The following is a 14,649-nucleotide window of genomic DNA, read 5'->3' on the forward strand; positions in this document are numbered from 1 at the left end:
TGACTGAAAAAGAGTGAAATAGACTAATTGAGTTATGTGTATATTATGGTCTTCTTCTTTCAATTAAATGTCTTAGCTAGTGATGATCAATCGTTTTCAATTTAGTTATATTCCACCTTCATTTGAAAAAAGTTTAAAGCAAACACATTTTCCTTTTGTTCATAGTAACGTAAATGCTCAATAAGAGTAATCGAACGGTAAGCATAATGTTCTTTTATCACAAAGTTTCCTCCCTAATGACACAATGGATTCAGTATCGTGCCCAGTTTCCATCCTCTTCAACAGCATTTAGACACCGGGGAACAGAGGCAACAAGTATCCAGATGAATCCGTTATTCTGCGACAGGTCTTCCCATGAATCATGAACTGCTTCGGACAGTGATGCATTGGTTGTTGGTTTAGGTCTTTACACATAATAATTTTCTCCATCTCTGCCCATACGTGCTCTACAGGATTGAGGTCAGCACCTTTGGAGGCCAGTACAGTAGATCGATGTCTCCTTTCATTTGAAACCATTGTTTTACACAATTCGCTGTATGGACTGGGGAACGGTCATGATGGAATATTATGCTGCCTCCCGGAAACCTCTGACGAACAGAAGGAAGCATTATGTTCTCCAGTATTTGGCAGTAGTAATGACTAGCAAGCGGACGGTCCAGTTGCCACAAAACGCCACAACCATCTGCTGATTCCATCCCCAAACTCTGACAGAAGTTCGACCACACCTTTGCCTCTGATGAACATAGTTTCTGTCAAATCTCGTTCCACGTGGACGATATACAAGGACAGAACTATGTGGCGCAGTAGAAAACACCTTCTCGTCCGTAACTATAACTTGCTCCCAGTATGAAAGTGACTTATTCCTGTACTCCAGAGCGAAGTTTAACCTGGCAGCCCTATGTTGCTCTTTCGACACTTCCATAACCGCGGATTTTCGTCCTTACCTTCCCTTCTCGCCGAGACGTCGTCGTATGGTCGACCTCCTCACGCTTAGCTGGAGGATGTTCCTTATTTCTGTGCTGGTCCTGAATGGGTCGTCATCACTGCATTGGAGTACACTATTGTCTCGATACTCCGTGGTAGTCCGCGGACGGCCAGGGCGACGACGGCGGTTGACGTGGCCTTCATCCGTCATCCTCTTTACCCAGAGATGAATCGTAGATTTGCTGTATCCTAGGGCACAGGATATGGCGCTGATACAGTATCCATCTTCATAAAGCCCAAGAATGCGACCTTAATCGAAGCCCTTCAGCTGAGACATCGCAGGTAAGAACCTAGTGACAAGGCAAGAGGAAACGGAAGTGCCATACAAGTGGGACAGCACGTTCTTCGCCTCAGAAGTCACATTCATTCCCGTCTAAATGCTACGAAAAATATTTCATAAATAAGTTCCTCTTAAGTGTTATTTTGAGTACCATTGCAATTATTTTGTCTCTAATCTTCATACATAATAATAATGACATCGTTTTCAGAGATTTAAACCAACATTTAGATTCAAGTAGTGATTCAGGTCATGGTGCTCTCGCTAAAGCACGCATATAGGTCTGTAACAACACATTCAGCCAGTGGCGGGTTAGCGGAGTGACTAAAGCGCTAGGTTTGAAAACTCTTAGAATGAGGTACGAATCCTGCCATTACAATTATTTTTTTATTTGGTGTAAACAAAGAGTTATTAGTTTCGATGGGCAATGCTACTTTTATCGTTTACGTTATCTGTATTATTGTGTGTATACGCCTTCGAATGCTCTGTGGAGAAAATCAAGAACATTTAATCTCCAGTAGCTTACGCCTCAGTTTCAAGATGAACTCAGCCTTCAGTATATAATACTTCTGTATTTCTAGCAGTACCATACCTACAGGTGCTAAACTCTGCTTCAACTAATGATTTTCACAGCTATACGAACACAGCTTGTGATGCCTCTTAGGGTAAGTACTTACGCAGTGCCGTCAAACGAAGAGAGATACCTGCCCCAGACTTTGATTTAAAACTCTTCTTACCTCGACAATGAGCATTTCATTTCTGGTAAATCAGAGAACGTTGTTGCTTAAGACGTTTTAAGCGGAAACTAAAGTCCTTCACCCACAACAACATTAAAATAGCGATCACTGTGGATCTATTACAGATCACATTTTGTAACATTTCGCTGGCAGGAAGGAAAAGAGCTGATCAATAAGAAAACAAATCTTCCAGCAGGAATAGAGGAACGAAATTAAACCTCTCGTGTTGGGAGGTTATGTGATTTTATTTCAGTGATTACGGAATCAAGTGAAAAGAACAATGCAGTTGGCATCTTGAGCACACTGCTAGTGTATGATGTTGCACTACCTGAACTGGAATTGATGCAGCTTAAATTCTGCAATCGGTATGTCTCCACTGCACATGAAATTACTATTACGGTATAGTTGTGGTTCCGAGTTTGATAATTGCGTGGTGTGGATTCGATTCTCACATAGATCGTTCATTTTTAACACTCACTAACGGATCTACTGCATCTCTGGTAACGCCAAGTGAAGAATATTATGTCACACCATAGTTCAGAATCCGCATAAACACCATATCCCTTCACCAGCAACAGGGTCAGAGCCTGTTTAAATTGCGTCACAAGAATGACGGTAGTTGCAGAAGACAGAAATTCTGTTCAGGTAAACATTCACTAATTTTTTTCCACTTAATGACCCAATGGGCATTACATTCACAGGACTCATATTTAATGTAAATTTGAGACGTAGAAAATGTTGGTGATGGAGTGAACAAAGTTAGAACAGGTGGACGGTTTCAAGTACTTAGGATGCATATTCTCACAGGATGGCAACATAGTGAAAGAACTGGAAGCGAGGTGTAGCAAAGCTAATGCAGTGAGCACTCAGCTACGATCTACTCTCTTCTGCAAGAAGGAAGTCAGTACCAAGACTAAGTTATCTGTGCACCGTTCAATCTTTCGACCAACGTTGTTGAATGGGAGCGAAAGCTGGGTGGATTCAGGTTACCTTATCAATAAGGTTGAGGTTACGGATATGAAAGTTGCCAGGATGACTGCAGGTACTAGTGGATGGGAACAATGGCAGGAGGGTGTCCACAATGAGGAAATCAAAGAAAAACTGGGAATGAACTATATAGATGTAGCAATCAGGGCGAACAGGCTTAGATGGTGGGGTCATGTTACACGCATGGGAGAAGCAAGGTTACCCAAGAGACTCATGGGTTCAGCAATAGAGGGTAGGGGGAGTCGGGGCAGACCAAAGAGAAGGTACCTGGATTCGGTTAAGAATGATTTTGAAGTAATAGGCTCAAAATCAGAATAGGCACCAATCTTAGCACTGAATAGGGGCTCATGGAGGAATTTTATAAGGGGGGCTATGCTCCAGACTGAACGCTGAAAGGCATAATCAGTCTTAAATGATGATGATGATGATGATGAGTGAAGTTCGAATTCGATTCTCTATGAATGGAACGTATCTGGGTTGGAATCCTGGTCCAGTACAAAAATATTTATAATTTTCCTTGTAAGCCATAGTGTGTGCACACCGAAGTATCAGAGAAAAATAATTTTCATTTTTAATGTCCCTTCATGAGTTGTCAACAATAACGATAGCTGCCATTATTTATAGATGCTGCTGATAGTTTATATCTGTTTATGGATGGATAAGGGCGACAGTGGGTGCCGGGTTCATTTCCTGGGCAGAAAATGAGTATCGTTATTACATATTGATAAACCTCGCTGCTGGTGAATTCGATATTTAACATTGGATTTTACTTAGTTACCCATCCGATAACGTGCTGGGTACAAAACCCTGTCACAAAATTTTACATCACACCATTGCAATTTTTAACTGGTGCTCATGTGGTTACTTGTGAAAGAAAGTATGTTAATCGTCTTTCGTGGTTAGTTAACAGGGAGATAAGGGTCTTGATTTAACACAAATAATTTCGTCATTTAGTTTCAAGTTCAGGTGTGCTAACTGATAGCTTACAAATGAATCCTTTGACAAATACTTGAAAACTACTCTCATTCTAAAAGGCAAACAAGAGCAACTCCGTTAGTTACACGGTTATTTAGTAATCACGAAAGCTTCAGAGAGATGCTTAGTCACTTTTAGTTGCAGACGCTGTAACAGAAGAATCCCACATGGCGGTAAAAAAATGTCGTGTGACGAGGGCCTCCCGGCGGGTAGACCGTTCGCTGGATGCAAGTCTTTCGATTTGACGCCACTTCGGCGACTTGCTCGTCGATGGGGATGAAATGATGATGACTAGGACAACACAACACCCAGTCCCTGAGCGGGGAAAATCTCCGGCCCAGCAGGAATCGAACCCGGGCCCTTAGGATTGACATTCCGTCGCGCTGACCACTTTTTTTTTCTTTTTTTTAATCTTATTTTGTTCGTTTTCGTTCGTTGTATCTGCTCGGGGCGGACATCGCAAGACACCCGTTTCAGTTCGTCGTTGATCCATTAACTCAGTTTCTTTTATTACAGGGGGCAGCGAACCCCCTGACCGAACACGCTGAGTTACCGTGCCGGCTGCCACTCAGCAACCGGGGGCGGACCACATGGCGGTATGTACAGCTGTATAATACCGAAAGCTTACGACACATGAATAGTCAGCTAATATATGGATTCCTCCTACTTACATCACGCGGAGATATTCTGGTGCACACAGAGGTTTACTAGCAATCGTTCTTCCTACGAAATATTCGCGCTTGGATTAAACAAATGGGGAAATGATAGTGGTATATATAGTGCCCTGTATCACATACGCCGGCCGGAGTGGCTTTGCGGTTCTAGGCGCTCCAGTCTGGAACTGTGCGATCGCTACGGTCGCAGGTTCGAATCCTGCGTCGGGCATGGATGTGTGTGATGTCCTTAGGTTAGTTAGGTTTAAGTAGTTCTAAGTTCTGGGGGGACTGATGACCTCAGCAGTTAAGTCCCATAGTGCTCAGAGCCTGTAGCACATACCTTAATGTGGCTTGTGAAATATAGACGTAGATGAAATAATGTGTTATTCGTAGTTTATGAAATGTCGTTGTTGATGTTCGCGTTTTGTAATCAGTGTTATGTTGTGGTTTCATCTGTTTTATTATGTGTCAGCAGTAGTGCCAAAGGAATCCTACGTAATAAAAATTATTTTCACGTATTTAATAGCAAAAAGAATATTATTTACTCATTCTGTTAACGGCGTTAGGTGATACTACAGAACCTAATCGCTCCTGGAGGATAATTTTTTTTAGTTTGCAGTTCTTATAAGACATAATAACAAAAATTGCTTCGACAGCTACTTAAAAGGAGGCCCCCTAAATTATTCTCCCGATATTTATATCTGATGTTCAAGTTGCAACTGGTAGCTAATTGGTCTTTACGTTTGTTAATTCAGGTCTCCGTCAAAGCGGTAGCAACCGGCGCTAGCGCCAACTCCGGCTCTGCCACGTCTGTATTGCGCGAGTTTGTCCTATGGTGACAAGCTGAAGAGACTTTTCGCGTTAGCAGGCATCTATTGCCCGTCACTAGTCTAATGGAAGATTGGCAACATTGCAGCATACATTTGGCAGCAATGTGGCCTTCGAATTACTTCTTGGACTGGTGCAAAAGTTTCCTTCTAAATTCACTCACTAATGTCTTATCATTCTCATTAAATATCCTTAATGATTCTCTCTTAGAAGATGATATAGAAGGTATCAAATGAATAATTTTGATTCCAGGAAGCTCGTTTCAAAAGAAACTGCAGCTGGTTTCGCTATTTACGTCGATGTTTAGCTGACGAATCTACGATTGAGGTGACAATGAGGCAAGGTTTGATGCAGATGTCTGCTAGCGTAGGGGTAAAGTGGTTGGACATGAAATTGAAAACTGCGCTTGCTGTCGGTCCAAATACTGGTGGCGGCAATACTTTTTCCACCTCTGTAAATAAGAATCTCGAAGGCAGATCAACAATCAGTAAATACATCGAATGAAAGCCTCTTTACCATTATATTGCTACTTCTATTCTCTAGTCCGTGGATGTCTAGACACAACATTTACAGAATTGCACACATTTTAATCGCTTTTTTTCTGCTTCAGTCAATAATGTTGACTTGAGTGTGATACTGATGATTTGTTAACTTTCTCTTGCTAATTTGTAATGATTTGGGGTATTTTGCCTTAAGAAGGCAGACTTTTTTGTACCGTTATTATGATAAGTTGTAACCAATTTTTATCACTTTATTGCATACTGCGTATGGTCTTTTCGGTAGTTAATTAAAGACGACTCATAAAAATAAGGGAGATATTAATCAGCAACAATATAACTCCCATATGATTCACAAGAGTCTGACCAAGACATCTGTAAAGCATTCACTTGACATTTAACGGCAGACATTAACATCCCTGCATTTTGAATAGTGTTTTAATTTCGCATTTTACAAGCATCGTTGAGATTAGAGTACTACCTGCATTAGAAACATGCGAGCAGCTGATACTTAACGTCTATTTATGGATGGGAAACAGCGACAGTACGCGCCGGTTTCGATTTCCGGGCAAGCAAAACAAATTGTACCCTCATCTCATATTGATACAAGTCACTGCTGCTAAATAAATTCGATTTCTAATATCTGATTTTACTTAGTTAACAATCCAATAACGCGCTGGGTAGGAAACCCCGTCACAACAGTTTTCAGCACTTGCATACTTGGTTACTTGTGAAGGAGAGTATATTAAACGTCTTTTGTGGTTAGTTAACAGGGCGATAATGGTTTTGATGTAGTAGAAATCATTTCGTTTCAAGTTCAGATGTGTTAACTAATACTGATGAAAACATTTATATTTCACGGCTTGTCGGTATTAATGATCGTTGCCTTGATAAAGTCCCGGGCAGGTGCGAAAGTGTATTTTAGTTAGTAGTGGCTAAGTCTGCTGCGCTTCTGTCCAGATCCAGAACAAAAAATTTCGTCATGTCATTTATAGTTCAAACATGTGGGCAAATAATTCTTCATGAATAATTAGTACTACATAGTTTATAAGCCATAGTTAGTTGTTTCAGTTTGCAGTGAGATGGTAATGCTTTTGAAAATCATTGTAACCTGTACAAGCGTTAGGGATTAACTCATCTCTAATTACGTGTTTTCCTAGTTTTTGCAGTATCATGGCGAGATGTTACATCGCACTGATTGCCTTAAAGAACGATGTTGTGTAGTGGTCTCTCGTGGTATGAATTTCCCAGATAGCACAGTAAGCTGGTTTCAAACTTGTTTCCAGATGTAAAGTTCAAGTATATAAGCTTGATCAAAGCTGGAATAATCAGGACTGTTAGTTAGATTCAAGCTTGAAACAAACATCAAAGTTGGCAGAGTTCAAGCTATATTTCAACCTTGACTTATCAAGTTTGGCTCCAGCTGTATCTACACACGTGGAATACAGCCTGGTATTTACAGCTTGTTTTAAGCTACAAAATTATTAATCTGAATTTATTGAACCTAATTAATTAAATAAATATCAGAATGGAAATGGTGTGAAAAAAATTATCAAGACATGTATGTTTAAAATTTTTTATTTTCAAAGTGTTTAAAATTGTTTTATTTTAAAATTTAATTATTCTGAAGCCCCTCCGGCCCCAGCACACAGACCAGAGCAGGACCAAATATCGCTGACTTCTGCTGGTATAATGATCCTGTAACAGGTAAAAGAAAATGTTAGCCATACCTAAACATAAAAAACGTAAAAAGTTGAAACCGATCAACCTAAATATAATTTATGCCCCAGATTAGCAAAATACCTTCAAACTCGCTGATGTAGTAAAAATCATTAACTAGTATAAACGTCACTGAGTAAGCAGCTGCTTCTGGTGATTTCATTCCAAAGAGTTTTTAAAGTAATTTGAAATAACTTTTTGTTTGAAATGTTTAAACTAAAGACGACATTTGGGTAATTTTGCGATGACTTCATGAAGAAGCCACACGTCACTATTTCTAACAGTTTCAGGGCCATTTAATCTGAATTATAAAGAAACAATTACTTGAAATCATATACACCTCATACTGTAAGGTTATGAGAAAACTACCGTTTAGAAAAATGTAGACGTTTTATTCTATCCACAATTATATTTTGGTGAGTAAAACTGAATCAAAATGAAATAAATGATGAAATCGAAATAAATTTAAGAAATTACCAGTTCAGTGGAACTGAAATGTAAAAGAACAAAAAAGTTCTCCTTGTCATATTTTAATATTGTCTTTTATTAGATTTCAGCGACATTACAAAAAACAATAAAAGTAAGAAGTACCAGTAGGTCTTGCACTATTATTTCACCTAGGGAACAACAAAATTAAGAGCAATTGAAGACCAGTCAAAGCTACGTAAATAAAAAAGACTAACACCTATGTAGTGACTGGTTCTGGATGTACTTTTTCCCGTTCACCATGTCATTACTATTTGTATTCGCAAAGAAACTTTTCACACTTCACGATTATTCTTTCATGGTGTGACACACATGAGTATTTACAAGTAAACAAATGTAATAGGACAATATATATAAAAAGGCGAGATTTTAAAAAGGTAAAGTAACATTAAGTTTTAATTTATTGGTCCCACGTACTAGAGAGCTACTTTAAAATGACCTCTTTTTGCTGAACAACTTGTAATATGTTTTCTTAGCTGGTAGTCCATTTCACTTTCATCCAGGTTCAATTTTTCTACGTAAAAGAATATGATATTTCTTTATGTTACGTAATAATATTTAACATTTGTAATATTAACGTACCACTAGAGAAAAATGCACCAGCGTACCTGTAATACTGCTATACCGGGTCTGAAGAAGATATATAGTGTAAGGCAGGGGACACCACGCACTTTCCGAACTATTTTCCAGTATAAAACAAAATTCGCAACAGTCAACAATCATTAACGCACGTCACAAAAATAAGATGGCCGTAAACCTAGCAGACAAACAAAGGATGGGGCCCCTCCACGCCCACACCAACGTGGTGACCAAACCAAAAGTTCTACTGTCACCTCCGTAAACATGTTAGTTTTTGAATCAGGCGTCACAGGATGCGGGCTGTGATGTTATCCATGCGTCTGAGTAAGATTACTCATTAACATGGTCCATCAGGAGATAGAAGTGGTCGAAAACGATTGAAGGGTAGCGGTTGTAAGGGCAGAGGAAAAAAAGTGCCAAGGCAAGAGCCAAGGGAAAAAAACCTCTGCGACAGTAGGACGGGTAGTAAGGGCAGTAGCGGCTTGCTAGCTGCGACAGAGCATGCAAGGTGCGGTTATGTTAGTTCGAGGTATCGTGCATCGTTACCTTTGTCGTTGCTGGAGCTTGTTGCGGCGCTTGCTGCGTCCCTGCAACAGTTCAAGGTCGTTGTAGATTAGTGGGCGATCGGTCATAGATCGGCTCACGGACGGTGTAGGGGGTGTGTGTGGCTGGTTTGCGTGCTGTGTACAGTACGGCTTCCCTGCGGTTGCCTGTTTTTCGGCTGGTCGCACATCTGGGTTTCCAGTAGTAACTGTGTTGCAGGGGCTCGTCAGTACTGTCATGTTAGCGTTCTGTGGACCATAGATGTTTAGTTCCTAGCCAGTAATGTCTTTGGTCTGTTATGCTTCCATCTATGGTTGTGGTCGTAGTTACCCAGAGAAAGGATAAACGGGTTGCGCGAGTGTCTCGTGTTATCGTACAGTCGCGTGGAGAGTTTTTGGAATACCTGCAAGATAGTATCTAGCCGGTATTCCCGGTGAAGGTCCGCGATGCGTGTGGAGCGCGGAGCGTTGCTTATGATTTTGAGTACTTTGTTCTGTATGAGCTGCAGACGGCGCAGGTGAGTTGGCGCAGCGTATCCCCAGACAGGGGCTGCGTACGTCATCAGGGGTCTGATTAGTGTGATGTACATTGACCTAGACACCCTCCTGTTCAGTGTGCTACGCCTGTTAAGCATAGGGTAGAGTTGTTTGAGCCTCGCGTTAGCTTTGTTGGTCACGTGTTGAATGTGGTCCCCCCAGAGTAGTTTCCTGTCCAGCCAGACACCGAGGTATTTGACCTTCTCTCGGAAACGTATTAGGCGTGTGTGTAGTGTTATTGGGTTGCAGTGCTGATGTTTGCGCAGTTGCTTCGGTCGTCTAGTGAACAGAACGGCCTCGCACTTGTCGACGTTTACTCTAACACGCCATTTCACCAGCCAAGGCTCCGCCGTTCTGAGTGCAGTCTGTAGTCGTGAGTTAATGTTAGACGGCTTCCAATCTTGCGCAAGGATGGCAGTGTCATCCGCGTAGATTGCTACCGTCGTGTTATGTGTAGCTGGGAGGTCGTTAATGTAGAGGTTAAACAGTAAGGGCCCCAGGATACTTCCTTGGGGGACTCCTGCCTGTATACCATGTCATGTCGATTGTTTGCCCTGCATGTCGGTGTTGAAACTCCTGTCCGTGAGGTATGAAAACCTAGCAGAGTCAGTGCAAGGCTTATAAACGCTTGTGGCGCTTCCTGTGGACGTCTATGGAAGCTATGCTGCGTGCGCATCTGTTGTACAGCCTTCCAGGGAAATTACAGTTTATTTCAAGCTTGGGAAAATTATTTTAATTCAAGCTAAATTTTTACAGCTTGATGTAAACTGTGTAACAGGCTGATTTTTCAATCTTGAATTTTCAACTGAACCTAAACTCAATATCCACCTTGAAATAAGCTGTGTAACAGGTTGATTTTTCAATCTTGAATTTTCAACTGAGCCTAAACTCAATATCCACCTTGAAATAAGCTTGAGTGCTAGCTGGGTTTGTATAGTCGAACGACTGTACCGCAAAGCGATTACAGGACCGGCTAGACAGCTATGTTATGTTGGTTGCATGCAAATCCGGCGGATCACAATTCAGGTCGTTCGGATACTTATGCGCATGATAGTTCATTGTTTTGTTGGTGGTGGAGACGTATTGTACAACATTCCCTTCAGTTAAAGTGGACCACACCGTGGTTCAAGTCAAAAAAATCAATTTTCGGTTTTCATCATATTTCGATAGATTAAGGGTTTATTTAAGTACTCTGAAAAGGATTTTGCTGAAAAAAATTTTTTTCGAGCATTTAAAGTTCATTTTCCTACCACGTGTGTTCATGTGCCACTCCCATTTTTCTGTCACCCACTTTTCTACATATATTTTCGATCTTTATATCCCCTACATTGCACGTTAGGGACTTTTTTTTTTTTACTCCCGAGTGTATTGGCAATCCTTGGAATGCAACAGTCAGTATTCTTTTGTTTCTGCTATTTGTAAACAATACGCTTTCAACACACGGTTTGTTTTGTTCAAGTGTGATTGTGAGTAGTTGTTATACTTACATTTTCAGTGCTTGTTTATGTGTGTTTTGTTGTGTTTATTGAAGATGACGAAACGTAAAGGCATTTTCAAGAAATGACAATTTAGAGGAAACAAGTTTAGAAAGCTTTCTGTACATGAGGTTATGTCACCTGGCAATGTTGTTTCGAATTGTAATTCAACAAGTGCATCATCAAAGAAGCTCTCACCATTTCAAGAGAGTTACAACGAATTTACTGTAAGTGACAAGGGGTGCAGTAACATTATTATAAATTTGAGAATATTATCAGATGTAATTTCTAAATTTGTACAATGTTGACAGTGTGGTGAGTCACAGAGTGTGAAAATTTGTGAGAGTGCCAGTGGGAGAAAAGGCCTAGCAGTTGCTTTGGATTTAATTTGCACGAAATGCTCGGCTGTGATTTCATTTATGAGTTCTTCAAAACCAGATGCAAGTGGCCCTTATGAAATCAATACTAGAATAGTTAATGCCTTACGATCCATTGGCAAGGTCATGGCTACAGGGAGAACATTTTGTTCAGTGATGAACTTACATCAACCACCAAATAAATTTGAAAAACTGACTGCAATATTAGAGAAAGCTGTATGTGAGGTCAGTAAGGAAAGCATGAAACTGGCTGCTGGGGAAGCAGTGGAAGAAAATGATGGATGCTCCGATATTGTAGTTGCACTTGATGGAAGTTGGCAGAAAAGAGGACATACTTCTCTGAATGGAGTAGTGACTGCCACGAGTGTAGATACAAGTAAAGTGTTAGATGTGGAGATAATGTCTAAATATTGCAAATGTTGTAAAGTCAATGAACATAACTGTGTGGCTAATTTTAGAGGAACAAGTGGTGGTATGGAAGTTCATGGAGTACAACAAATATTTCATCTCTCTGTAGAAACAAAGAGGCGTATGGTACACCAAATATTTGGCAATGGTGACTGTAAGGCATACAACAATGTGGTGAACTCTAAGCCATATGGAGATGCCATTATTAGCAAAATAGAATGTGTAGGCCATGTTCAAAAACGCTTGGGAACAAGGCTGAGAAAACTAACTGTTGATATGAGAGGAAAAAACTTAGAAGATGTAAAATTGTTTACCAGACAGGGTCAGTTAACTAAAAATTAAATAGAAAACTTGCAGGTATACTATGGGCAGGCAATTAGGAGAAATAAAGAAAATCTGGAGGCAATGAGGAGAGATGTTTGGGCCATATTCTTCCATAAGTCCTCTACTGATGGTAAGTCATGTCATGGATTGTGTCCATCTGGAAAAAATTCGTGGTTCAAATACAACAGGGCTCAGGCAACTGGAGAATCTTATTCTCACCAGCATTCTCTTCCTGCTGCTGTTATTACAGCAATTAAACCTATTTTCAGAGACTTGGGTCATCCTGACCTTCGAAAAAAATGTCTGCATGGGCAGAGACAGAACCAAAATTAATGTTTCAACAGCATTATTTGGAACCCTCTTAATAAAACTGTTTTAGGCATGCATACAATGAATCTAAGAGTTCATGATGCTGTTATTACATTCGACTGTGAAATGTTGGATACTGAAAAAGCTGGGAATTAATCTTGGTGAAAATATGATCACTGGGCTGCAACATTGCGATAAAATGAGGATAGCCAATGCAGACAGGTCTGCATCTAATATGGCCAAGAAAGCAAGACAAACATCCAGGGAGGTGACAAACATGTTGGAAAACCTGCTAGAGGCCAAAGAAGGGCCATATATGCAGTATGACAGTTTTAATTAACTGTAAGTAACAAATTTCAAAAGTTTTTTCTTTAAAATCAATTTCCCGCAAAGTAAAATTTTCAGTACACATGCCCCATTATATCAGAAACTATCAAAGATAAATGAATGAAATTTTCAGACGCTCTGCATAACATAAAAGCCACGTCTGGTACTACATTCATTAATATTCCCATATCAGCAAGTCCACAAAAAATATTTTCTGCAGAAAAAACTTAATATTTCTTGTTAATAAATTTAAAAAAGTATTTCTTAAAAACTATAAAATGGATAAAGTCGATTTTAGTACAGTTGACTCTATTATATCATGTAACTCAGTAAAAATATTACGGTCCTGCATCAAATAGTTTTTTCAGAAATGGTCAAATACTTGCCTAAATTAACATGTTTTAGATAGGCAGTGTGTGGTCCCCTTAAGTCGTATTGTTCGGTCCAACAGCTAAAACCGCAACATTGTCAGCACATTAACTAACAGGAGTGAACTTACAGTGCTATTGCGTCTGAATTTATGTCCATGGTTGTCTTGCGTCCAATAACCATCTTTTCCAAGAAACGTGATGGGTCATCTGTGGACGAACGACCCGAAGAAGACATCAGAACCAATACAAGAAGCCAAAAACCTTGATAAGGTACATTTGTCACATAATTACAAGTAGTTTTCTAAAGTGATAGTTTGCCTTCTCATAACAGTTGGGATCCCACCATCGCTTAGGGTACACTTCATTGTACTAACTTTGTGGATCATACTACTGAAGTCCGTGCTGTGAAGTTTTAAACATTTAACACATTGTAAGTTCAGTGATCATAAATCCAGTTTGCAAATCATGTCACTGTTTTGATTTATTGTTCCAGTTTGTAGATAGTATATCGTAATGTTGATACAATGACAGGAGATTTTAATCCTCACCACCCTCAACTATTTATTGTTCTCTGAGGGAAACACTTTGAGAGGAAAACACTGATAATGATCAGTGACAAGAGCACACACATTTATTGATGAATATTCAACTTTGTACAAAGTGCCACCACTGCTCCAACTTATTGGTGCTTATTAGTGCAAAGTTCTCAATTTAGCAATGATGAAATATGAATAACGTGGTTTCCAGCCGAAATCACCTACTTCTCCTGAGGCTGCACATACGTGTCATTTGTTAGTTGACTTCCTTGACATTCATTCAAATGACATCGACATTTCGTTTGAAATTGAGGAAACGTTAAAGAAGTGGGAAATAACTGTAAAGATTCCATAAATTGTGGTTCTGACGTCAGTTGTGCCAGTAACAGTTCTGAAGAAGAATACCTTCCAAGCCAAAAAAAAAAATACTGCAACAGCTTTCAGCGACAAAGAAAAGGCAGTGAAATATTGGTTAAAAGGAGGAGGGGAAAAACGCTTGAAGTTGAGCAGTGTGCAAAGGCGTTTTCGTTTCGTAAAATCGCAGCGTGAACTGCACAAATGAATGAATGAAGAAAGAAATATGCGCCAAACGGAAACCCGAAACATATGAATGAAAATCTGTTCAAAAGATTTAGAACTGCTCGTGAGGGTTACACCGTTACCACTGGAGATCTATGAGATTGGACCCTCCGAATTGCATCTGATACGAATATTGCTA

Source organism: Schistocerca cancellata, chromosome 3 (genome assembly GCF_023864275.1).
Source record: "Schistocerca cancellata isolate TAMUIC-IGC-003103 chromosome 3, iqSchCanc2.1, whole genome shotgun sequence".
Lineage (NCBI taxonomy): Eukaryota > Metazoa > Arthropoda > Insecta > Orthoptera > Acrididae > Schistocerca > Schistocerca cancellata.